Source organism: Scyliorhinus canicula, chromosome 5, assembly GCF_902713615.1.
Source record: "Scyliorhinus canicula chromosome 5, sScyCan1.1, whole genome shotgun sequence".
Lineage (NCBI taxonomy): Eukaryota > Metazoa > Chordata > Chondrichthyes > Carcharhiniformes > Scyliorhinidae > Scyliorhinus > Scyliorhinus canicula.
This window is the reverse complement of record NC_052150.1, coordinates 50,622,121-50,646,423: the sequence shown is the minus strand read 5'-3', so window position 1 is coordinate 50,646,423 and position 24,303 is coordinate 50,622,121. Positions and strand designations below refer to the sequence as shown.

The following is a 24,303-nucleotide window of genomic DNA, read 5'->3' as shown; positions in this document are numbered from 1 at the left end:
TCAGTAGGAATTGCTGGGTCGACCTTTTTGACCTGAAAGTGAGCCAGGATGTTTTTCAGTAGAAAATAGGTGAGACATAAGGAAGCTATAAAGGAATAGTTCAGCATAGCTGATGATCTTCAGATCTATGGTGTAACTTGTAAAGATTGTGGGCTGGATTCTCTGATCCTGGGGCGCCGATTGGTAGGCCCCGATTGCGGGCCAGGCCACCGTGGAGGCCCCCCACCGGGATCGGATCCCCCCTCCCCCACACAAGGCCGCCCCCCACAACATGAACGCCGAGGTCCTGCCGGGTAGAACCACCATACGAGAACGCCGCCGGCGGGACTTGGCTTAATTCAGGGGGCCAACCATAGCGCGGGAGAATCGCCGGGGTGGGCAGCTCTCAACGGCCCCCTTCCAGCGCCGTGCCGACCGCACCGGCTCCAATGGCGCCGATTCTCCGGTCACCAGAGAATCAGTGGACCGGCGTCGGACCGGTGTCACATGAATCGCCCACCCCATGATTCCCAGACCCGGCGCGGGGTCGGCGAATCCCACCCCATGATTACAATCCACATGAAGCCACGGAGAGAACCAGGAAATTTGGGATCAAATTAAATACATTGTAAAGGTGACAGAATTCCAGTTCTTCGGAATGGTTGACACACCTGATGATTGATGTCTTGAAAAATTTGCCGCTAATTCTGCGATGGAAGTTCCAAAGGACAAGAGGGAGCTGAGGAGTTTCCTTGGCTTGATCCAGCCTACAGGCTTTTCATATTTCACATGTCATAATACACAACAAACCTTTGGGAGCTGATGAGCGAAGATGTCGAGGAGCAGTGGTTAGAATCACATTGAGAGGAATTTCAATAAACTCGAAGAAGTAGAATGCCAAGAGACAAGTCTGTCATTTGACGACAGAAAGAAACCTGTCACTCTACATCTAGATGCTTCTATAAAGGTCCGTGAATGCCCCTGGTGCAATATGGAAAACTTGCATCCAAAGCCCTAACATTAGCTGTCAGCAGATTTGCCAGGATGGAAACCTGATTTAACCACTGTGTTGCTCTGGGCGCGCTGGTTAATCTAACCGGTGGTGAGTTCTCGGTCATACCCAAATATGCCGTGCATATCACTGACCCTAATTTGCATCAATTTTCACATCATTAGCGAGATTGTAGTTAAATGTAATGGCTTCCCGGGAACTAACCCGCTCCCCAGTAAGAAATCATGCCGCTGCCGTTTAATACTACTTTGTGAAGATGGCGCAATGGCTTCTGAAGGGACTGAGGAGGTGAGTAACCATTTCAATTTCTGGCATGCAGCGCAAGGGCATTGGAGTTTCTGCCCCAGTGCTTGGGGCGTTCCTCAGGGAGAGTCGGGTTTGGTTGGAGGGCTGAAACGGTCGGGGGTCGCTCCTGGGCTGAGGAGGGTGTGGTGGAAGTGTGTGAGGGGTGTTTTGTGTAAGAGGCTGACAGGCCATCTTTAAATATTGTGGATGGCCATGAAAGGGGCAACTACACTGTTGTCTGTCTGTCCTATCAAACGCTTTCAGGACAGAGCCCCGTTCCTGATGACATGCTAACGATCACTTTAACTCCCTTTAACTGTGAGCAGCCTCTAACTTCACAGCTGAAGGCTATTGCTTTTTGAAACATTTCTTTTAGGCTATTGCTAATAAGGAATTGGACTTGTTAGTTGTCAGATCACTTCACAGCTGCAGGTTACATTTGCTCCTTGCTCCTGCTGATGGCTTCAAATGCGTGGAGGCTGCTATTGCTGTTTCCTTCCTTTTCTGTAGCCGAAAATAAGGACAATTGTTTCTAAGATACCTTGGTCCTTGGAGACGAGGCTCAGGGGGACGTATGAGTCCAGAAGGCTATCCAGTTTGAGGCAAGAAGATGCTGTGGGATCTGGTGCGAAACATTGATCCAAATGGGCCACCTGATGATACCGTTGAAGAAATGCTTTAGCAGAGGGGCTGGTTTAGCTCACCAGGGGCTGGTTTAGCTCACCAGGGGCTGGTTTAGCTCACCGGGCTAAATCGCTGGCTTTTAAAGCAGACCAAGCAGGCCAGCAGCACGGTTCGATTCCCGTACCAGCCTCCCCGGACAGGCGCCGGAATGTGGCGACTAGGGGCTTTTCACAGTAACTTCATTGAAGTCTACTCGTGACAATAAGCGATTTTCATTTTCATTTTCAGATTGCTGATGCTTTTGTTGCTGGTGTGACGAGTGCTGCATGTAGCTGGTACGTCCCCACGGGTTAAAACGCCGCAAGTCAAGGATGTTCAACTGCATCATGAGCGGCAGTGGAATATGTGGATGCCAAGATTTGGTTCCGGTATCGGGGGATGTTGTTAGGGGGGGAGTTGTTCTGCTGACGTGGGAGGGACTTGAAATAGGCACTGGAAAGGAGGTCGAGGGTGGAGGCAGCCAACAGGCGGGCCAGGAATGGCGCGACGCACAGGCCGGGGGCCGGCCCGAGAAAGACTATGGCTGACCAGCGTGGGGGGGGTTGTGGCCCCCGACCAGGCTGATCACCTGGAACGTCAGGGGACTGAATGGGCCGGTTAAGAGGGCGCGGGTGTTCGCGCACTTGCGGGCTCTGGGGGCAGACGTAATTATGTTGCAGGAGACACATCTGAAAGTGTCTGACCTGACCAGGCTAAGGAAGGGCTGGATTAGCCAGGTCTTCCACTCGGACTTGGACTCGAAGTCCAGGGGGGTGGCAATCATGATCAACAAGCGGGTGCAATTTGAGGCGGAGGGCATAGCCGTAGACAGGGGGGGCAGATACCTGATGGTACGGGGCAGACTGGAGGGGAGAAGAGTGGTGCTGTTGAATATATATGCCCCGAACTGGGATGACGTGGACTTCATTAAAAGAGTGCTGGGGAAGATCCCGGACCTGGACTCTCGCAGGCTAATAATGGGAGGGGACTTAAACATGGTCCTTGACCCGGCTTTGGATCGGTCGTGCCCCAGAACGGGTAGACTCCCAGCAATGGCAAGGGAACTGAAAGGGTTTATGGAGCAAATGGGGGCAGTGGACCCCTGGAGAGCCAGACAGCCGATAGGAAGGGGCTACTCGTTTTACTCGCACGTCCATAAAGTATATTCGAGGATAGATTTCTTTGTACTAAGCAGGGATTGTATAGGGGAGGTAAAGAACACGGGATATTCGGCAATTACTATCTCAGACCATGCCCCGCACTGGGTAGACCTGCAGATCGGGGGGGCGAGCTACCAACGCCCGCAGTGGAGGCTAAACGTGGGACTGCTGTCGGAAGAGGGGATCTGTGAGAGGCTTCGGAGGTTTATGCAAAATTACTTGCAGGTGAATGACACGGGGGAGGTCTCAGCGGCGACCCTGTGGGAGGCACTAAAGGCAGTCGTGTGGGGGAGCTGATTTCAATTGGGGCCCACAGAGCCAAGGCAGACCGGGCAGAGATGGATAGATTGGTCAGGGAAATGGGTCGGATAGATGAAGAGCACGCGGAGTCCCCGGGGGAGGTTTTACTCAGGGAGAGGCAGAGACTACAGGCGGAACTGGGGGCACTATCCACGAGTAGGGCCGTGGAACAGCTTAGGAAGGCGAGGGGAGTGGTGTACGAGCATGGGGAAAAGGCTAGCAGACTGTTAGCGGAGCAACTCAGGAAGGGGGAGGCGGCCAGGGAAATAAGTAGAGTGATGGATGGGGAGGGGCGCAATGGATGGAGGACCCGGCAGGATTGAATAAGGTATTCCGGGACTTCTATCGCAAGCTGTATACTTCGGAGCCGCCGGAAGAACCAGAGGAGATGAAAAGGTTTCTGGACGGTTTAACATTCCCAACAGTAGGTGGGGGGCGAGTGGATGAGCTGGGGGCCCCGATTAGAGTGGAGGAGGTATTGGGGGGCCTAAAGGCCATGCAGTTGGAGAAAGCCCCGGGGCTGGATGGATACCCAGTAGAGTTCTATAGGAAGTTCTCTGAGCTGGTGGGCCCTGTCTTGGCGAGGGTTTTCAATGAGGCAAGGGACAGAGGGACCCTGCCGCCGACAATGTCACAAGCCACTATATCACTGATATTGAAGCGGGGTAAAGACCCGGAGGCATGTGGGTCCTACAGGCCAATCTCCCTGATTAATGTTGACGCCAAGCTCCTGGCAAAGGTACTGGCGGTTAGAATGAAGGACTGCGTACCGGAGGTGATTGGGGAGGATCAAACTGGGTTCGTGAAAGGTAGGCAGCTGGCGGCCAACCTGAGAAGATTACTTAATGTGATAATGATGCCCCCGGCAGGCAGGGAGGTGGAGGTAGTGGTGGCGATGGACGCCGAGAAGGCCTTTGACCGGGTGGAGTGGGAATATCCATGGGAGGTGCTCGGACGGTTTGGGTTCGGGGAGGGACTGGTGAATTGGATCAAATTATTATATCAGGCCCCGAGGGCCAGCGTCAGGACTAACAGAGAAGTGTCGGAGTACTTTAGGCTGTACCGAGGGACCAGGCAGGGCTGCCCGCTCTCCCCGCTGCTGTTTGCGCTGGCCATAGAGCCGCTGGCGATGACGCTGAGAGCCGCAGAGGGATGGAAGGGGATGGTGAGGGGTGGGGTAGAACATGCAGATGACCTGCTCCTGTACAGTGGCCGGGATGGGAAGTATACTGGGAATGTTGAGGAAGTTCGGCCAGTTTTCAGGTTACAAATTAAATACGGCCAAGAGTGAAATGTTTGTGGTACAGGCAAGGGGCCAGGAGAACAGATTGAGAGGGCTACCGTTTAGGCTGGCTGAGGAAAATTTCCGGCATTTGGGAATCCAGGTGGCGCGAGACTGGGGCAGGCTGCACAAGTTAAATTTGGCCAGGGTGGTGGAGCAAATGAAGGGAGAGTTTCGGAGATGGAATGCACTCCCGCTGTCGCTGGCAGGGAAGGTGTAGACTGTAAAGATGACAATCCTCCCTAGATTTCTGTTTGTTTTTTAGTGCCTCCCGATCTTTGTCCCACAGTCCTTCTTCAAAAGAGTTAATAGGATGATCATGAGCTTTGTCTGGGCGGGAAAATCTCCGCGGGTGAAGAAGGCGATGCTGGAGAGGAACGCAAGTGAGGGAGGGCTGGCTTTGCCGAGTCTGATTAATTATTACTGGGTGGCCAACATCGCTATGATAAGGAAGTGGATGGTGGGTACGGGGTCTATCTGGGTGCGGGTGGAGGCGGCTTCGTGCAGGGGCTCCAGCTTGGCAGCCCTGGTCACGGCTCCTCTACCGCTGCCGTCGGCCAAGTACTCCACCAGCCCGGTAGTGGTGGCGACCCTGAGGATATGGGGCCAGTGGAGGAGGCATGTGGGGGAGATGGGGGCGTCAGTTTGGGCGCCAATCTGCGACAACCATCGGTTTGCCCCCGGGAGTATGGATGGGAGGTTTCGAGCATGGCGGCGGGTGGGGGTGGGAAGGATGGGCGATATGTTCCTGGAAGGGAGCTTTGTGAGTTTGAGGAGCTTGGAGGAGAAATTTGGTCTGGTAAGGGGAAATGATTTTAGGTACCTACAGTTGCGGGACTTTGTCCGTAGACAGGTCCCATCTTTCCCACGCCTCCCGCCAATGGGGATCCAAGACAGAATAGTCTCTAGGGGGGAAGAAGCGGAGGGTAGTCTCTGATATTTATAAGGTGCTCATGAGGGAGGAAGGGTCCCAGACGGAGGAACTGAAACTTAAATGGGAGGAGGAGCTAGGCGGGGAAATGGAGGACGGGCTGTGGGCAGAGGCCCTGAGTAGGGTCAATTCGACCGCAACATGTGCCAGGCTCGGTCTGATTCAATTTAAGGTCGTTCACCGGGCCCACATGACGGTGGCTCGGATGAGCAAATTCTTTGGGATAGAGGACAAATGCGCTAGGTGCGCAGGAGGACCAGCGAACCACGTTCACATGTTTTGGGCATGCCCTACGCTTAAGGGGTACTGGGAGGGATATGCGGGCGTCATGTCCCAGGTTCTAAAAACAAGGGTGGCGATGGGTCCAGGGGTGGCAATTTTTGGGGTTTCGGAAGATCCGGGAGTCCAGGCGGAGAAAGAGGCCGATGTTTTGGCCTTTGCTTCCCTGATAGCCCGGCGACAAATACTATTGGCGTGGAGGGACTCAAAGCCCCCGAAGACTGAGTTGTGGCTTGCGGACATGTCGAGTTTCCTGGGGATGGAAAAAATTAAGTTCGCCTTGAGGGGATCTGTACTGGGGTTCGCCCGAAGGTGGCAACCATTTATTGACTTCTTTGCGGGAGAGTGAGCGTCAGCAGGGGGTGGGGGGAGGGGGGGGGGGGGGGGGGGGGGGGGGGTAGAGTAGAGTAGAGTAGGAGCGATATAATGGCGGGTAGTACCGGTGGGAGAGGAGTGGGCTTGTGCAATATGTTACGATTGAGGTATTGAATGTACGTGGATGTTTGCACCTTTTTGCCTTTTTTGCTTTCTTTCTGTTGATGTCTGTAACTGTTTACAAAGCCAAAAACTACCTCAATAAAATTGTTTATTAAAAAGAAAGAAAGAAAAATAAAAGATTTGGTTCCGGTGACTTTGGGCAGTGTAGGAGGGCCTGCACAGCTGTGGTCCCTGGACGGAGAATGCAATGATCCGTGGAACAAGTAACACACTGATAGACAGATAATTTCTATAACAAAGGTCTGGATATGATAATACATTCTCAGGCTTATACTCCACTTCTGCCGAGCAACCTGCAAAGGGCGATACCACGTCTTTGTTTTTTTTTAGCGAAAATGAGTCGATATAATTTTGTATTGGTACCAATATGGAACAGTGATGTTTCTTTGTTGTTTAATGGTTAGTGTGATATGTGGAATGTTACATAGTTGATTTTCAAATCTTTGTTCCTATTCACAGTTTAATAAAGAAAATATTCTCAAGGGGACTCTCGAGGGTACACGTTGCCATGTCTCAGACAATGATTATTGCATCGCATTTCAATCAAACTTTCAAGTCTGACCAGTTTGCCTGAACTCTAGAAGCATCAGCACCATAGAGGCAGCAGCCAACACCCAAGAGCAGGGCTTCAGCACTGGGGATATCCCCGCAATGAAAGGGTAAGTGTATGGATTAGGGGAGGGCACCTGAGCACGGTCTTTCTAATGTTCCTGGCAGGGGTCTAGGGGCTCCTGCTGTGCCTGGGGGTGAGTGTGCAGAGTGAGGTTCTCCAGCATAACCGCTCGGTGGATGGCACTCGGAGAGAAGACGGGACATGTAAGGGTGGGGGAGGCTTGGGGGTTTGAGGGTACCAGGGTGGAAGCCCTAACTGATTGTCGGTCTCTCTCCTTCTCCAATCCCTGACAGATATAACAATATGGCTGGTGTTGGTGGTCCCACAGGGCAGCCCTCAAGGCAGCAGAGTGATGATCACTTGCAGTGAGGAAAGCTCTGATGGTCCTCAGTTTATGCCAAACTCTGACTCCTGTCTTTCTGCCGACAGCACACTCACACCCATCCTCTGAACGGGGTTTGCATCGGGGGCACTTGATCTTGGACTATTGTGCCAAGGAGACGGGGCGGGGGGGGGGGGGGGGGGAGGGGAGCAGAGGGGCAGCACGGTAGCATTGTGGATAGCACAATCGCTTCACAGCTCCAGGGTGCCAGGTTCGATTCTGGCTTGGGTCACTGTCTGTGCGGAGTCTGCACATCCTCCCCCTGTGTGCGCGGGTTTCCTCCGGGTGCTCCGGTTTCCTCCCACAGTCCAAAGATGTGCAGGTTAGGTGGATTGGCCATGATAAATTGCCCTTAGTGTCCAAAATTGCCCTTAGTGTTGGGTGGGGTTGCTGGGTTATGGGGATGGGGTGGAGGTGTTGACCTTGGGTAGGGTGCTCTTTCCAAGAGCCAGTGCAGACTTGATGGGCCGAATGGCCTCCTTCTACACTGTAAATTCTATGAAATCTATGAAATCTATGAAACAGGGGGCTGGGGTGCAGACAGGCCCACAGTGAAGAGTATTGTGACAGAAGCTTCACATGTTTCAGGTATAACATTTAAAAATTGTGAACATTTGACATTTCTAATCCCCGAGCTATAGATAGTCATTTGGTCTCTGAGTCATCTGGCACTGGCAGTCCTGGAGGCTCCCCATTGTCTGCACCATGGCGTTGATGGCTTCAGCGATGGTCCTCAGTGTCTGGGCCATGCTCTGGGCTGGCTTGGCACTATCCGGCTGCATCTGGGACATGATGACGAGACCCTCAACCATGGCTGTCACAGACTGAGCCACACCTCGGATGCCACCACTCAAGACGCTAACCTTGTGCTCCTGGCTTTCCACTGTGGTCGCCACCCTAGCAGTGTTGGTCTCAGTGCCATGCATTGTCGGCATCATGTCCTGCACCCATAGCCTTTGGGACTCCTCCAATCAGCTAAGCCCTTGCCAGAATGTCGCCGGCACCTTCTCCTGAATCTCACGGTACTGGCGTATCATCTGTATCAGCTCTGGGATGACCTTGTCCAGAGGCTAGGCATCGAACATTACCCAGCTATGGCCTGGGATACAGCAGACCTCTGACTGTTAACTCCCTTGGATGTTCCTTCCTCCACCTGATGTGCCTCAGCAACTGTGTGGTGCTCACCATATTGTGCCCCTGAAGCCTGTCCACTCATGTCGCCCACCGAGGTGTGTGTCTCTGTGCGCTGGTGGAAGGTGGGGGTGATAACTGTGATGCCTAAATGATGGCATCCTCAGAGCTTTCCTCTGAGGTGTTATATTGGGTGGCTGGGGGGTGGGGGTTGGAAACAACTCATGATAGCCCTGCCCCATCAGATGGAGATCCTGCGAGAGAATGGACATGTGGCCAGTGAGAGGGAAGGATCCTTTTGTCTGACATAGAGTGATACAGCGCAGTACAGGCCCTTCGGCCCTCGATGTTGCACCGACATGGAAAAAAAAACTAAAGGCCATCTAACCTACACTATGCCAGTATCATCCATATGCTTATCCAATAAATTTTTAAATGCCCTCAATGTTGGCGAGTTCACTACTGTTGCAGGTAGGGCATTCCACGGCCTCACCACTCTTTGCGTAAAAAACCCACCTCTGACCTCTGTCCTATATCTATTACCCCTCAATTTAAGGCTATGTCCCCTCGTGCTAGCCACCTCCATCCGCGGGAGAAGGCTCTCGCTGTCCACCCTATCTAACCCTCTGATCATTTTGTATGCCTCTATTAAGTCACCTCTTAACCTTCTTCTCTCTAACGAAAACAACCTCAAGTCCATCAGCCTTTCCTCATAAGATTTTCCCTCCATACCAGGCAACATCCTGGTAAATCTCCTCTGCACCCGTTCCAAGGCTTCCACGTCCTTCCTATAATGAGGCGACCAGAACTGTACGCAATACTCCAAATGCGGCCGTACTAGAGTTTTGTACAACTGCAACATGACCTCATAGCTCCGGAACTCAATCCCTCTACCAATAAAGGCCAACACACCATAGGCCTTCTTCACAACCCTATCAACCTGGGTGGCAACTTTCAGGGATCTATGTACATGGACACCGAGATCCCTCTGCTCATCCACACTACCAAGAATTTTACCATTAGCCAAATATTCCGCATTCCTGTTATTCTTTCCAAAGTGAATCACCTCACACTTCTCCACATTAACTCCATTAGCCACCTCTCAGCCCAGCTCTGCAGCTTATCTATGTCCCTCTGTAACCTGCAACATCCTTCCGCACTGTCTACAACTCCACCGACTTTAGTGTCGTCTGCAAATTTACTCACCCATCCTTCTGCGCCCTCCTCTAGGTCATTTATAAAAATGACAAACAGCAACGGCCCCAGAACAGATCCTTGTGGTACGCCACTCGTAACTGAACTCCATTCTGAACATTTCCCATCAACTACCACTCTCTGTCTTCTTTCAACTAGCCAATTTCTGATCCACATCTCTAAATCACCCTCAATCCCCAGCCTCCGTATTTTCTGCAATAGCCGACCGTGGGGAACCTTATCAAACGCTTTACTGAAATCCATATACACCACATCAACTGCTCTACCCTCGTCTACCTGTTCAGTCACCTTCTCAAAGAACTCGATAAGGTTTGTGAGGCATGACCTACCCTTCACAAAACCATGCTGACTATCCCTAATCATATTATTCCTATCTAGATGATTATAAATTGTATCTTTTATAATCCTCTCCAAGACCTTACCCACCACAGACGTTAGGCTCACCGGCCTATAGTTACCGGGGTTATCTCTACTCCCCTTCTTGAACAAAGGGACATGAACAACTCACTGAGACAGATCATTTGGGTGAAGGGGCAGTGGACCTCTGTGGCGCAGGCCAACCTCGCTGCGGGTGACTGGTCTCCCCTCGGCCAACCCTGCAATTCCCAGGGCCTGTTCCTCATAAGGGGTAAGGATTCAGATGTTAGGTGCTTTGCCTCCACCCCCCCCCCCCCCCCCCCACCCCCCCCCCCCCCTCTCTCTCTCTCAACCCTTTCCATCTTTTATGGGCTATCTTCTCCTGCAGGGACAAAGAGAGGGCATTGTGAGCCACACGCTTGATGGGTCACGGGGATCTATAGCAAGTGGCATGTGTGGGCACCGCACCTGGACATGAAGGGGTTGTTCTGGTGGGTGCTCAGGGGTTCTGATGAACAAGCACGTAGATCGGTATGGAGAGGGGGTGAGATGTCAGCCAGTGATCTGTGGGGTGGGGAGTTTGGAGAATTTGAGAGGTAGCAGGCGGTACTGATGCCAGGCGAGAGGTAGCTTGCAGCTCAGTGGAGTTTGTTGATCTTCTTCCGACATTGTTCGCTCAAAGTCCTTGTTACGTTGCCCACACTGACGGTGGCTACCACTGCCTCCTAGGTAGTATTGGTGGCCCTGCTGCTGGCCCCCTTGGGGGAACACAATGTCCTGTCTCACCTCCACAGCACCCAGAAGCCTGGCCAGGTCGGCATCGCCAAAGCGAGGAGCAGGTCTGTGGTGCCATGCTCTGTGATAACTGAGAGTGAGTGGTGAGGAAGCCCATAAAAGCAGCTCCTCCTTGTTAGCGGCTAGTTGCCGAAGCATAAGTCTGGCGAGTCAGCTGGTGACACAGCTGGTAATGGCGAGAAACTCGTGAGGGTTTATTTCCGGCACTAAACACCATTAAATGAGGGCCATGATCTTGCCAACGTGGCTGTTGAGAAGCACCCTGCCAGTCGCGCCCAAAATGACACTTAAAATGTTTCCATTCGATCGCACCAAGAGCTTTTGGCATGGGTGTGAGAAATTTCATCCATATCTCCTATGGAAGAAAGTTCACAGTGGAAAATGATCATTGTCCACCGGAGCAGATCGACAAGAAAATATGTGCAGAGCTTCAGACAGACTGCAGAGGTTGAGGTTCAGAGTAATGATTTCACTCTGGGGCAGCACGGCGGCGCAGTGGTTAGCACTGCAGTCTCACGGCGCCGAGGTCCCAGGTTTGATCCCGGCTCTGGGTCACTGTCCATGTGGAGTTTGCACATTCCCCCCCGTGTTCGCGTAGGTTTCGCCCCCACAACCCAAAGATGAGGGAGTTGAAGGGTGGGTCAGTAAATTTGCAGACGATACGAAGATTGGTGGAGTTGTGGATAGTGAGGAGGGCTGTTGTCGGCTGTAAAGAGACATAGATAGAATGCAGAGCTGGGCTGAGAAGTGGCAGATGGAGTTTAACCCTGACAAGTGTGAGGTTGTCCATTTTGGAAGGACAAATATGAAGGCGGAATACAGGGTTAACGGTAGGGTTCTTGGCAATGTGGAGGAGCAGAGAGATCTTGGGGTCTATGTTCATCGATCTTTGAATGTTGCCACTCAAGTGGATAGAGCTGTGAAGAAGGCCTATGGTGTGCTAGCGTTCATTAGCAGAGGGATTGAATTTAAGAGCCGTGAGGTGATGATGCAGCTGTACAAAACCTTGGTAAGGCCACATTTGGAGTACTGTGTGCAGTTCTAGTCGCCTCTTTTTTAGGAAGAATGTGGAAGCTTTGGAGGGGGTGCAGAGGAGATTTACCAGGATGTTGCCTGGAATGGAGAGTAGGTCTTACGAGGAAAGGTTGAGGGTGCTCGGCCTTTTCTCATTGGAAAGGAGAAGGATGAGGAGCGACTTGACAGAGGTTTGTAAGATGATCAGGGGAATAGATAGAGTAGACAGTCAGAGACTTTTTCCCTGGGTGGAACAAACCATTACAAGGGGTCATAGATTTAAGGTGAATGGTGGAAGATATAGGGGGGGATGTCAGAGGTAGGTTCTTTACCCAGAGAGTAGTGGGGGCATGGAATGCACTGCCTGTGGAAGTAGTTGAGTCGGAAACGTTAGGGACCTTCAAGCAGCTATTGGATAGGTACATGGATTACGGTAGAATGATGGGGTGTAGATTAATTTGTTCTTAATCTGGGACAAAAGTTTGGCACAACATTGTGGGCCGAAGGGCTTGTTCTGTACTGTATTTTTCTATGTTCTATGTGCAAGGTAGGTGGATTGAACATGCTAAATTGCCCCTTTATTGGAAAAAATTAATTGGGTACTCTAAATTTTTTTTTTTTTAAATGATTTCACTCTGAAATACGCTCCAGGGAGAGAAATGGTGCTGGCAGGTGCGCTATCTCTGTAGTTGCCATATGAGAAACTTGAGATAAAAGACCTAGGTAAAAAGATCCATCAGTTAATAAACAGAACAGCAAAACTGAGTGAAATTGGAGATGAGACCCGTAAAGATGAAGAGTTGCAGATGCTCTCTCAGCAAGTGATCCTGGAATAGCCGAATAAGATACAGCAGGCGCAGGCAGCAATTCGACAACATTGGTCTATCAGAGATGACATCTCACTGGAAGATGGCACTCTGCTAGCTGTATGCCCAATAATTATGCCAAAGAATGATGCAGGGATAACTTCTCAAGGAGATACATGAAGACCACACAGGAATGGATGATTTAAGTGATGCACGATCAATTGCACAAAACACTCAGATTGGTACAACTGTGGCTTTATTACAGTCAGATGCGTGGCCTCCTAGTGCAGCTGGCAAAATGGCTGATCAGAAGGAGGACACACATATTTATATGGCTCCTTGTGGGCGGAGCTAGCCGGCAGGGGCTACCGGCGAACCTGTAGTACAGGTCCTACCGTACATCCCCTAATACAGGTGCACACAGTGGTTCACCACAGTAAACCCAGAGCCAGATCAGCTGTGTACTGGCCAGGATTATACAAAGACATTGAAAGAACAGTATGTACTTGCAGTGTGTGCTAGACGTGTAAGATCACACAGCTGAAAAAAGAGATAATAACCATTGTAGTGTCATGCTGTACTGTGGATCCTAGTTTATTCTCACACAATCAAGAATGGCATCTCATTATAGCAAAGTGTTATTCAAAATTCCTTTTGAGCAGAAAGGTGAAAGATTTGTGAGTTCCAACAATTATCTCAACAGTACGGGTTCTGTTTGTTGAAGAGGGATTCCTGAAAAAGCAGTCTGTGACCATGGAACCCCATTCACCCGCAGAGAGTTTAAACGTATTGGGGTGGATTGTCCCGTCCCCCAGCCGTGTGTTTCTCGGCAGCCCACCGATTGCTGGTGGCGGATTCTCTACTCCCACCAGTCGTCAATGGGATTTCCCATTGAAGCCACTCCATGCCGCTGGGATACTTGGGGTGTGCTGCCGGCAGGAACAGAGAATCCCAAACAACCAAAGAATTCCGGGCATGGATTCAACCTCATCACCACCTTGCCCAGGGGAAAGGGATAAACAGGTCTAAACGGTCAAGAGAACTTTCATGAAACGCCCAGACACAGGCAGGTGAAGGAGGGGTTCAGCGATGATACCTTTTAAACACAAAATTGTTGGCATCCACTAGATCAGTTTTACATAAATTACTTTATTAAGGATTGGGATGAATTATAGGAAGAGTACCGAGTAATCATTATTAACCATTAAACATGCATTTTTAGGACACAGCAGTAATAAGTAATCAATAGTGAATCAATCCAGGGTGCTGGTTCTGTTGTTCTGTTTCTCACAGACAAACAGCCCTGTCTGCATCAATAGTGCCAAGGTGGAGATGGTTGACAGCTTCAAATTCCTAGGTGTGCACATCACCAACAATCTGTCCTGGTCCACCCACGTCAACACTAATTTGGCATGTCCACATTGACTCTTACCAATTTTTACTGATGCACAATAGAATGCAGCCTATCTGGCTGCATCACAGCCTGGTATGGCAACTGCTCGGCCCAAGGCCGTAAGAAACTACAGAGTGTTGTGAACACAGCCCAGTCCATCACGCAAAACCACCTCACATCCATTGACGCTATCTACACCTCCCGCTGACTTGGGAAAGTGGGCAGCATAATCAAAGACTCCTCCCACCCAGGTAATTCTCTCTTCCAACTTCCTTCATTGGGCAGGAGATGCAAACGTCTGAGAACAGGTACTAACAGGTTCAAAAACAGCTTCTTCCCCACTGTTACCAGACTCCTAAATGATCCTCTTTTGGACTGAACTGATCTCTTCACACATCTTCACTACTGAGTAATACTCACTCCTGTACGTTTCACCCATTGCCTGTGTCTATGTATTTACATTGTGTATTTATGTTTGCCCGATGTAATTTTTTCATGTATGGAATGATCTGTCTGGACTGTACACAGAACAATACTTTTCACTGCACCTCGGTACATGTGACAATAAATCCAAATCCAAATATTGTTAGATCTGGAATGGCACATCACTCATTGCTGCATCAGAGTCAGGTGTCGAGCAATAACGTACCTGTCACATCAGGCACATTATGGTGAGCGAGATCCGTGAAACACATCTGAAGACAGCACCTACATTTTGTATCTGAGTGTGATTATTTTGAATCTCTGGGAGTCACATGACACAACAGCACCCTTGTAAGGTATTGTCTGCATGTGGTATGTGGATCATCTGGCTCGTATTTCCCCCAAAGTCCATAGAAACACTTAGCGATCCTGCACTAGAAGTGCTAAGTCTAGGTAGACAGGAATGCAGCGCAGAAGGTTTCACTACAATATTGTCTCAGGCTATTTGTTCTGTCTCATACAGGATCCTCACCACAAGGGGCCCAGAAATATAGAATCTCCCATATTGATGAAGATTGTGCCTTTTTGTTGCAACCGAAGGTCCATTTATATTTATGCAATAAAGAAAGACCTTTCGTTCACCTCGCACATTTTAATGTCCTCAGAATATCTAAAACACTAATGGTTTGCTTCTGAGTCTTTGTTATGTAGGCAAACGTGGCAGTTAATTTCTCCACTCTGTGTATTGACACCACTCGTTCAGCAAGTCAGTTGAAGGTGGGGCAGGACTTATGGCAAAGCGTACAGCAAACAAAGTCTATTTAGTAAGCAAATAACTAACAGGGCGCCGTGATTCTTTATCCAGCACGATGCAGTGAGTGGGGGATAATTGCATACAAATGGTGTGCAGCAAATCAATTCCAGTCACTTCTCGCCCAATGGTCTTTAGGCATGAGTGACAAGAGAGTTACCCAATCATCTCCATTCTCGCTAGAAACTGCGGTGTGACAATTTGCAGCCATCTCTGCAGAGTGGATTGAATGACACCAGTCCTGCCCTTTTCCCACTGTGCCGGAGAGTACTTCTCTGGTTTGTCCTTCATTCTACATCTCTGGGACAGATATGGATATTCTGGTGTGACTTAATCACTTGCCAAAAGAAAATAGGACATCACAATGTGGAGCAAGGGGTCAGTACTCAAACATCTAACATTAAAACCAAAAGGAAACATAAACTGCATGCGCCCAGACCCCTGTTCAGTTGGAGAAATAAATCCAAACATTGATGACGTTAGACATGGCAGATTTTGCTTTTCCCTGATGCTAGCTCTCCGCTTTCTCCTGTTTGATGTTGTTGCATCAAGCTCTATTGGCAGAGGGCAACCCTGAGTATTTGGAATTCAAATGCTTGTTAGCATTTAATTAAAAAAAAATAAATGTAAGCATACCCAATTATTTTTTTCCAATTAGGGGGCAACTTAGTGTGGCCAATCCACCTAACCTGCACATCTGTGGGCGGCACGGTAGCACAGTGGTTATCACTGTTGCTTCACAGCGCCAGAGTCCCAGGTTCGATTTAAGGCCTGGGTCACTGTCTGTGTGAAGTCTATTATTATCTTTGGGTTGTGGGGGTGAGACCCACCCAGGCATGGGGAGAATGTGCCGTTAGCATTTAAAGTTAGATTCCATGACCTTCTGCCGACATTGTCGGTTGAATGGTGCTGTCAGTCAAAATGTTTTTTCTGCCTTCCTGGGATGTGGGCATCGCTGGCAGGGGCAGCATTTGTTGCCCATCCCTAATTGCCCTTGAACTGAGTGGCTTGTTTGGCCATTTCAGAGGGCAGTTAAGAGTCAACCATATTACGGAATCACAGAATAATACAATGCAGAAGAGGCCCTTCAGCCCATCGAGTCTGCTCCGACGCCTGAAAGACACCTGACCTGCCTACCTGATCCCATTTGCCAGCACTTGGCCCAGAGCCTACATTGGGTCGGGAGTCACATGTAGGCCAGGCCAGCTAAGGATTGGTGATAGTTTTAGGGTCACCATTACTGAGACTAACTTTCAATCCCAGAATTTAGTCATTAATTGAATTTAAATTCCACCAGCTGGTGTGGTGGGATTTAAACCCGTATCTCCTGCGCAGTGAAGTAAGCAAAACGCTGTGAATGCTGGAATCTGAAACAAGTACAGAAAATGCTGGAAAAACCGGTCTGGCAGCATCTGTAGCGAGAGAAAACAGAAGCGACATCTTGAGTTCCTCAGAGAATTATTAGCCTTGGCCTGTGGATTAGTAGCCCAGACCACCACGGCGCTGTCTCCCCTTAGCTACTGGTGGGCAACCTGTCTCATTTAGGAAAGGCGGGATGCAGAGGAGGATTAACAAGTTCATTCTTACTACAAGGAGCATGGATGTTTCTATAATGAGTTGGATCAGCAGTACAGCCAGAAATTGAATGTTTGCACACAGAAGGCAATCTGTTCTTCCACATCACCACCTGGCACCCTTCTGTATTTGAATACACTCTCCAACTCTTGGTGCTTCCAACCTTTTGGGCTGGCTTAATTAAAAAGCTATTCTGGCTGGTCTCCCATGGTCCACGTTCCATAAGTGTGAACACATACAAAACTCGAGCTATCCATATCTTAATGTGAGCCAAATTGTATTTGCCAACCAGCTTCCTGGTCTGTATTAGAACATAGAACATAGTAAAATACAGCACAGAACAGGCCCTTCGGCCCACGATGTTGTGCCGAACCTTAGATTATCATAGAATTTACAGTGCAGAAGGAGGCCATTCGGCCCATCGAGCCTGCACCGGCTCTCGGACAGAGCACCCCACCCAAGGTCAACACCCCCACCCTATCCTCACAACCCAGTAACCCAACACTAAGGGCAATTTTGGACACTTTTTCTTTATGCGTTCATGGGATGTGGTGTCGCTGGCCGAGCCAGCATTTGTTGCCCATCCCTGCGGGAATTTAAGAGTCAACCACAGGGCAGCACCAAGGTGCAGTGGTTAGCACTGCTGCCTCACGGCGCCAAGGTCGCAGGTTCGATCCTGGCTCTGGGTCACTGTCCCTGTTGAGTTTGCACATTCTCCCCGTGTTTGCATGGGTTTTGCCCTCATAACCCAAAGATGTGTAGAGTAGGTGGATTGGCCACGCTAAATTGCCCCTTAATTGGAAAAAAAGAATTGGGTACTCTAATTTTTTTTTTAAAGAATTCAAATTGCACCATTTGCCCTGGCGGGATTCGAATCCATGTCATAAAAATATCATAGAATTTACAGTGCAGAAGGAGGCCATTCGGCCCATTGAGTCTGCACCGGCTTTTGAAAGAGCACCCCACTTAAACCCACTTAAGCTCCACCCTATCCCCGTAAACCAGTAACCCCACCTAACCTAAGGGCAATTTATCATGGCCAATCCACTTAACCTGCACATCTTTGGACTGTGGGAGGAAACCGGAGCACCCGGAGGAAACCCACGCACACACGGGGAGAACATGCAGAATCCACACAGTCAGTGACCCAAGGCAGGAATCGAACCTGGGACCCTGGAGCTGTGGAGCAACTGTGCTATCCACGAGGCTACCGTGCTGTCCCCAGAGCATTACCCTGGGTCTTTGGATTGCTAGTCCAATGACAATATCACTACACCTGCAAAATGGAAGAAGGGAAAGAAGACAGTTGTACTGAAGTGGGCTCAATGGCACACTGTGAAAGTGGAGGCAAACACATGACTGGGCCAAGCCTGTCAGGTTTATTTGGACGCAAGCCTGGCCAGGCTGAAGGACTTTTATTATACTGAAGCAAACAAAAACAAAGGTTTTGCTTGGGCTGAAGACACATTCAGGATTTACCTGGAGAATCCAAAGGAATATTTCCCAGGAACAAAATTGACCTTTGCAGGTCTCAAGGAGAAGAGTGAGTCTGAAGAATTGACAAATCTGCAACAGCCAAATGACTCAATTTTCACATCTTCATCCTCGTCTTCAATCCCCCTCCATGGCCTTGGTCATCCATATCTCCGAAACATCCTCCAGCCTGATAACCCGACAGGAATTCTGTGATTGTACAACTCTGGTTTCTTGCGCATCACCCTCTTCCTTCAGCCCACAATGAGCAGCTGTAGGTTTGACCTTCTTGGACCAGGGTCTGGAGCTTCTTCTCCTTCCCTCCTTGTCTCTGCGACTCTCTCTCTTTCTTTCAGGCACTGTTGAAACCAAGCTTTTGGCCAACCCCTTCCTAATATCTCCTCCTTTAACTTGCCGATGTCTGATCTGAGATATTTTAATGTGTTAAAAGTGTTATACAAATGAAAACTATTATTTGATAATGAAAATTGCACCGACAACATGACAATGTTGAACAAAAGTGGGGATGTCTTAGTATTGGGGGAATCTGATAGTGAAAAAATAACCTTTTGCTGTTACTCAGTTTTTTATTTGATGTGGAGATGTCGGCGTCGGACTGGGGTGAGCACAGTAAGAAGTCTTACAACACCAGATTAAAGCCCAACGGGTTTGTTTCAAATCACGAGCTTTCGGAGCACAGCTCCTTCCTCAGGTGAATGAGATGCAGGCGAAACGGGTATTTATTGCTCATCACTAGTTGAGTAGATGGTGGTGAGCTGCCTTTTTGAACCACTGCAGACTATGTGTTATAGGTACACCCACAGTGCTGTTCAGGAGAGAGTTCCAGGATTTTGGCCTAGCGATGGCGAAAGAACAGCGATGTAAAATTGGTTTCCTGCCGGCGTGAATTTACATCGGGACCGTCTGATGGTGACCGCTGTGGCGGATCAGGAATCCTGCTGGAGGCTGGTGTGTTACCAGTTTGCATTCCGCCAAATGGATGCAAAGGAGGATCTGATCACTTCCCCCAGTTCAATTTTCCACCATACCACTAGGAAAACACTCCAGGCCAAATAGATCTGGACCAACGTGGCATTCAACAGTTGGGACTTACATTTAGGACCTTGCTCACATCACGGACATCCAAGAAGAGAAAGATGCTGGAGACCTACAGCTACTGGACCCTGGGGAAACCCACATGTTGGGTGGATCCTCATGCACAGGACACTGATGTGGAGTAGCTCTCGAAAGGCGGGAGGTCTCCTCGCAGCTCCTTCGACTTTGCTGATCTCTGAACTGCTTCGGAACTTCAGGGTCTTTGCCAAGGGCTCTTAGCATCCTCCATGGTCTTCACTGATGAGTTGGACCTGCTTTGGAACTTATGAGCCTTCACCATGGACTGGTAAGGGAGCGGCGAAGGCAGGCGAGGGAGGAAGTTTAGATGTGAGTGGGAGAAGATGATGTGGTGGTGGGGGTGAAGCTGGGACGGGAGGAGGGAGAACAGAGGGGGGAAGGAGTAAAGGGGGATAATGGCGCTAGTGTGGAGGTAGGAGTAAGAGGGCGAAAGGAGTAAAGGAGGTAATTCAGAGGGGGGAAAGAACAAGGGGGAAGAAGGAGTAAGGCAGGAGGGTCAGTCCAGGTGAACATGCAAGGTAGGGTTTTGTGGAGAGTGAATTGAGGGTGGGTGTGGCAGGCTGGAATGCTGAGTGTTAGAGTGGGCAGAGGGGGACGCTAAGGTGCGAGGGTGAGGATGTGGCAGTATCGGTGGGCGGTGAGAGTGGTTGGTGAGATATGGAGGTAAGCATGAATATAGGTGGGGAGGAGGGGATCGGGGAGGTCAGTGTGGATGGGGGGGAGGAGGGGCTCGGGGAGGTCAGTGTGGATGGGGGGAGGAGGGGCTCGGGGAGGTCAGTGTGGATGGAGGGGTGGGGGGAGGAGGTCGGGGAGGTCAGTGTGGATGGGGGGAGGAGGGGCTCGGGGAGGTCAGTGTGGATGGAGGGGTGGGGGGAGGAGGACGGGGAGGTCAGTGTGGATGGGGGGTGGGGGGTGAGGAGGTTGAGGGGGCAGTGTGGATGGGGGGCGAGGAGGAGGTCAGTGTGGATGTGGAGGGTGGGGAGGAGAGGATCGGGGGGGTCAGTGTGGATGGGGGGGAGGAGGAGGTCGGGGTGGTCAGTGTGGATGGGGGGAGGAGGAGATCGGGGTGGTCAGTGTGGATGGGGGGGTGGGGGGCGAGTAGGTCGGGGAGGTCAGTGTGGATGGGGGCTGGGGGGAGGAGGTCGAGGAGGTCAGTGTGGATGGGGCGGTGAGGAGGAGGTCAGTGTGGATGGGGGGGTTGGGGGGAGGAGGTCGGGGAGGTAAGTGTGGATGGGGGGTGGGGGGTGAGGAGGTCGAGGGGGTCAGTGTGGATGGGGGGTGAGGAGGAGGTCAGTGTGGATGGGGGGGGTGGGGAGGAGAGGATCGGGGTGGGTCAGTGTGGATGGGGGGAGGAGGAGGTTGGGGTGGTCAGTGTGGATGGGGGCTGGGGAGGAGGGGGTCGGGGAGGTCAGTGTGGATGGGGGATGGGGAGGAGGGGATCGGGGGGGGGTCAGTGTGGATGGGGGATGGGGAGGAGGTCAGTGTGGGTGGGGGGGTGGGGAGGAGGGGATCGGGCGGTCAGTATGGATGGGGGGAGGAGGGGGGAGGGGAGGTCAGTGTGGATGGGGGGGGGGGGGGGAGGAGGTCGGGGAGATCAGTGTCCATGGAGGGTGGGGGGCGAGGAGGTCGGGGAGGTCAGTGTGGATGGGGGGTGGGGGGGAGGAGGTTGAGGAGGTCAGTGTGGATGGGGGGTGAGGAGGAGGTCAGTGTGGATGGGGGGGGTGGGGAGGAGGTCAGTGTGGATGGGGGGTGGGGAGGAGGTCAGTGTGGAGGGGGGTGGGGAGGAGGGGATCGGGGGGGTCAGTGTGGATGGGAGGGTGGGGGGAGGAGGTCGGGGAGGTCAGTGTGGATGGGGGGTGGGGGGCGAGGAGGTCGGGGAGATCAGTGTCCATGGGGGGGGGGGGGGGGGGGGGCGAGGAGGTCGGGGAGGTCAGTGTGGATGGAGGGTGAGGGGGAGGAGGTCGAGGAGGTCAGTGTGGATGGGGGGGTGGAGAGGAGGTCAGTGTGGATGGGGGGGGTGGGGAGGAGGTCAGTGTGGATGGGGGGGTGGGGAGGAGGTCAGTGTGGATGGGGGGGTGGGGAGGAGGTCAGTGTGGATGGGGGGTGGGGAGGAGGGGATCGGGGGTGTCAAAGTGGATGGGGGGTGGGGAGGAGGTCAGTGTGGAAGGGGGGTGGGGAGGAGGTCATTGGTCAGTTTTCCAATTAAGGGGCAATATAGCGTGGCCAATCCACCTACTCTGCACATCTTTGGGTTGTGGGGGCGAAACCCACGCAAACACGGGGAGAATGTGCAAACTCCACACGGACAGTGACCCAGAGCAAGGATCGAACCTGGGGCCTCGGCGCCGTGAGGCAGCTGTGCTAACCACTAGGCCACCCTGCTGCCCTGGGAGGGGGAACTTGGGGGGTCAATGTGGATGGGGGGTGGGGAGGAGGTCAGTGTGGATGGGGGGTGGAGAGGAGGAGCTCGGGGGTCAGTGTGGATGGGGGGTGGGAGGCGAGGAGGTCGGGGGGGTCAGTGTGGATGAGGGGTGGGAGGCGAGGAGGTCGGGGGGGTCAGTGTGAATGGGGGTGGAGAGGAGGAGGTCGGGGAGGTCAGTGTGGATGGGGGTGGGGAGGAGGAGCTCGGGGGGTCAGTGTGGATGGGGGGTGGGGGGAGGAGCTCGGGGGGTCAGTGTGGATGGGGGGTGCGGGGCCAGGAGGTTGGGGAGGTCAGTGTGGATGGGGGTGGGGAGGAGGGGGTCGGGGGGGGGTCAGTGTGGATGGGGGTGGGGAGGAGGAGGTCGGGGAGGTCAGTGTGGATGGGGAGTGGGGAGGAGGAGGTCGGGGAGGTCAGTGTGGATGGGGGGTGGGAGGCGAGGAGGTCGGGGGGGGGGGTCAGTGTGGATGAGAGGTGGGAGGCGAGGAGGTCGGGGAGGTCAGTGTGGATGGGGGTGGGGAGGAGTAGGTCGGGGAGGTCAGTGTGGATGGGGGGTGGGGAGGAGGAGGTCGGGGAGGTCAGTGTGGATGGGGGGTGGGGGGAGGAGGTCGGGGAGGTCAGTGTGGATGGGGGGTGGGGGGCGAGGAGGTTGGGGAGGTCAGTGTGGATGGGGGGTGGGGGGCGAGGAGGTTGGGGAGGTCAGTGTGGATGGGGGGGCGGGGGGAGGAGGTTGGGGAGGTCAGTGTGGTTGGGGGGTGGGGGGCGAGGAGGTTGGGGAGGTCAGTGTGGATGGGGGGGTGGGGAGGAGGAGGTTGGGGAGGTCAGTGTGGTTGGGGGTGGGGAGGAGGAGGTCGAGGAGGTCAGTGTGGCTGGGGGGTGGGGAGGAGGGGGTCGGGGGGGTCAGTGTGGATGGGGGTGGGGAGGAGGAGGTCGGGGAGGTCAGTGTGGATGGGGGTGGGGAGGAGGGGGTCGGGGGGGTCAGTGTGGATGGGGGTGGGGAGGAGGAGGTCGGGGAGGTCAGTGTGGATGGGGAGTGGGGAGGAGGAGGTCGGGGAGGTCAGTGTGGATGGGGGGTGGGAGGCGAGGAGGTCGGGGGGGGGTCAGTGTGGATGAGAGGTGGGAGGCGAGGAGGTCGGGGAGGTCAGTGTGGATGGGGGTGGGGAGGAGTAGGTCGGGGAGGTCAGTGTGGATGGGGGGTGGGGAGGAGGAGGTCGGGGAGGTCAGTGTGGATGGGGGTGGGGGGAGGAGGTCGGGGAGGTCAGTGTGGATGGGGGGTGGGGGGCGAGGAGGTTGGGGAGGTCAGTGTGGATGGGGGGTGGGGGGCGAGGAGGTTGGGGAGGTCAGTGTGGATGGGGGGGCGGGGGGAGGAGGTTGGGGAGGTCAGTGTGGTTGGGGGGTGGGGGGCGAGGAGGTTGGGGAGGTCAGTGTGGATGGGGGGGTGGGGAGGAGGAGGTTGGGGAGGTCAGTGTGGTTGGGGGGTGGGGAGGAGGAGGTCGAGGAGGTCAGTGTGGCTGGGTGGTGTGGGGAGGAGGTCCGGGAGGTCAGTGTGGCTGGGGGGTGGGGGGAGGAGGTCCGGGAGGTCAGTGTGGATGGGGGGTGGGGAGGAGGAGGTTGGGGAGGTCAGTGTGGTTGGGGGGTGGGGAGGAGGAGGTCGAGGAGGTCAGTGTGGATGGGGGTGGGGAGGAGGAGGTCTGGGAGGTCAGTGTGGATGGGGGTAAGGTGGAAGAATCCTGCATCGCCCTAGGCAGAGGAAACGACAGAAGCCTTTTGACCTTGCAGAGTCCTCCTCACTAACATCTGGGCATTGTGCCAAAATTGGGAGAGCTATCCCATTAACTGGTCAAGAAACATCTGACACAGACACATCCAACCAATCATACCTTAGAGCCAATGCATCAGACTCCATCATCTTCTCCTGTTCTGAATTCTCCCTCCGTGTACCCGAACAGGCTCTGGAAGGTGGCGACTAGGGGCTTTCCACAGTAACTTCATTGCAGTGTTAATGTAAGCCTATTTGTGAGAATAAAGATTATTTATTATTTATTATTTTTTTATTGTACCTTGTTCCACCAGCAGGACCCTGTTCCACCGGCAGGTCAGACATACCAGAGGTGGCAATATAGTGGCATACGGCCAGGAGGGAGTGAGTGACCCAGGGAGTCCTCAACATTGACTCCAGATCCCATGGGCTGGACTTTATGGTCCCGCTTGTCAGTTATGTTTCTGGTGGGGGGGGGGGGGGGGGGGAGGAATGTAAAATGTTCGGTGATGTGGCGCAGTGCTTAGCACTGCTGCCTCATGGCGCCATTCAATCCCGGCTCTGGGTCACTATCCGTGTGGAGTTTGCACATTCTCCCCTTGTGGGTTTCACCC

The 24,303-nt window shown here is 52.6% G+C and overlaps 1 long non-coding RNA gene across 2 annotated transcripts in view; it reads right to left on the bottom strand.

Moving 5' to 3' along the window:
• Positions 1-23,940, bottom strand: part of LOC119965609 — a 75,543-nt gene extending 51,603 nt beyond the window's left edge. For both annotated transcript variants that reach the window (XR_005460564.1, XR_005460565.1), the window contains exon 1: positions 23,811-23,940. This is a non-coding gene — a long non-coding RNA (uncharacterized LOC119965609). The remainder of the gene's footprint in view (positions 1-23,810) is intronic.
• Between the last annotated feature and the right edge of the window lie 363 nt (positions 23,941-24,303).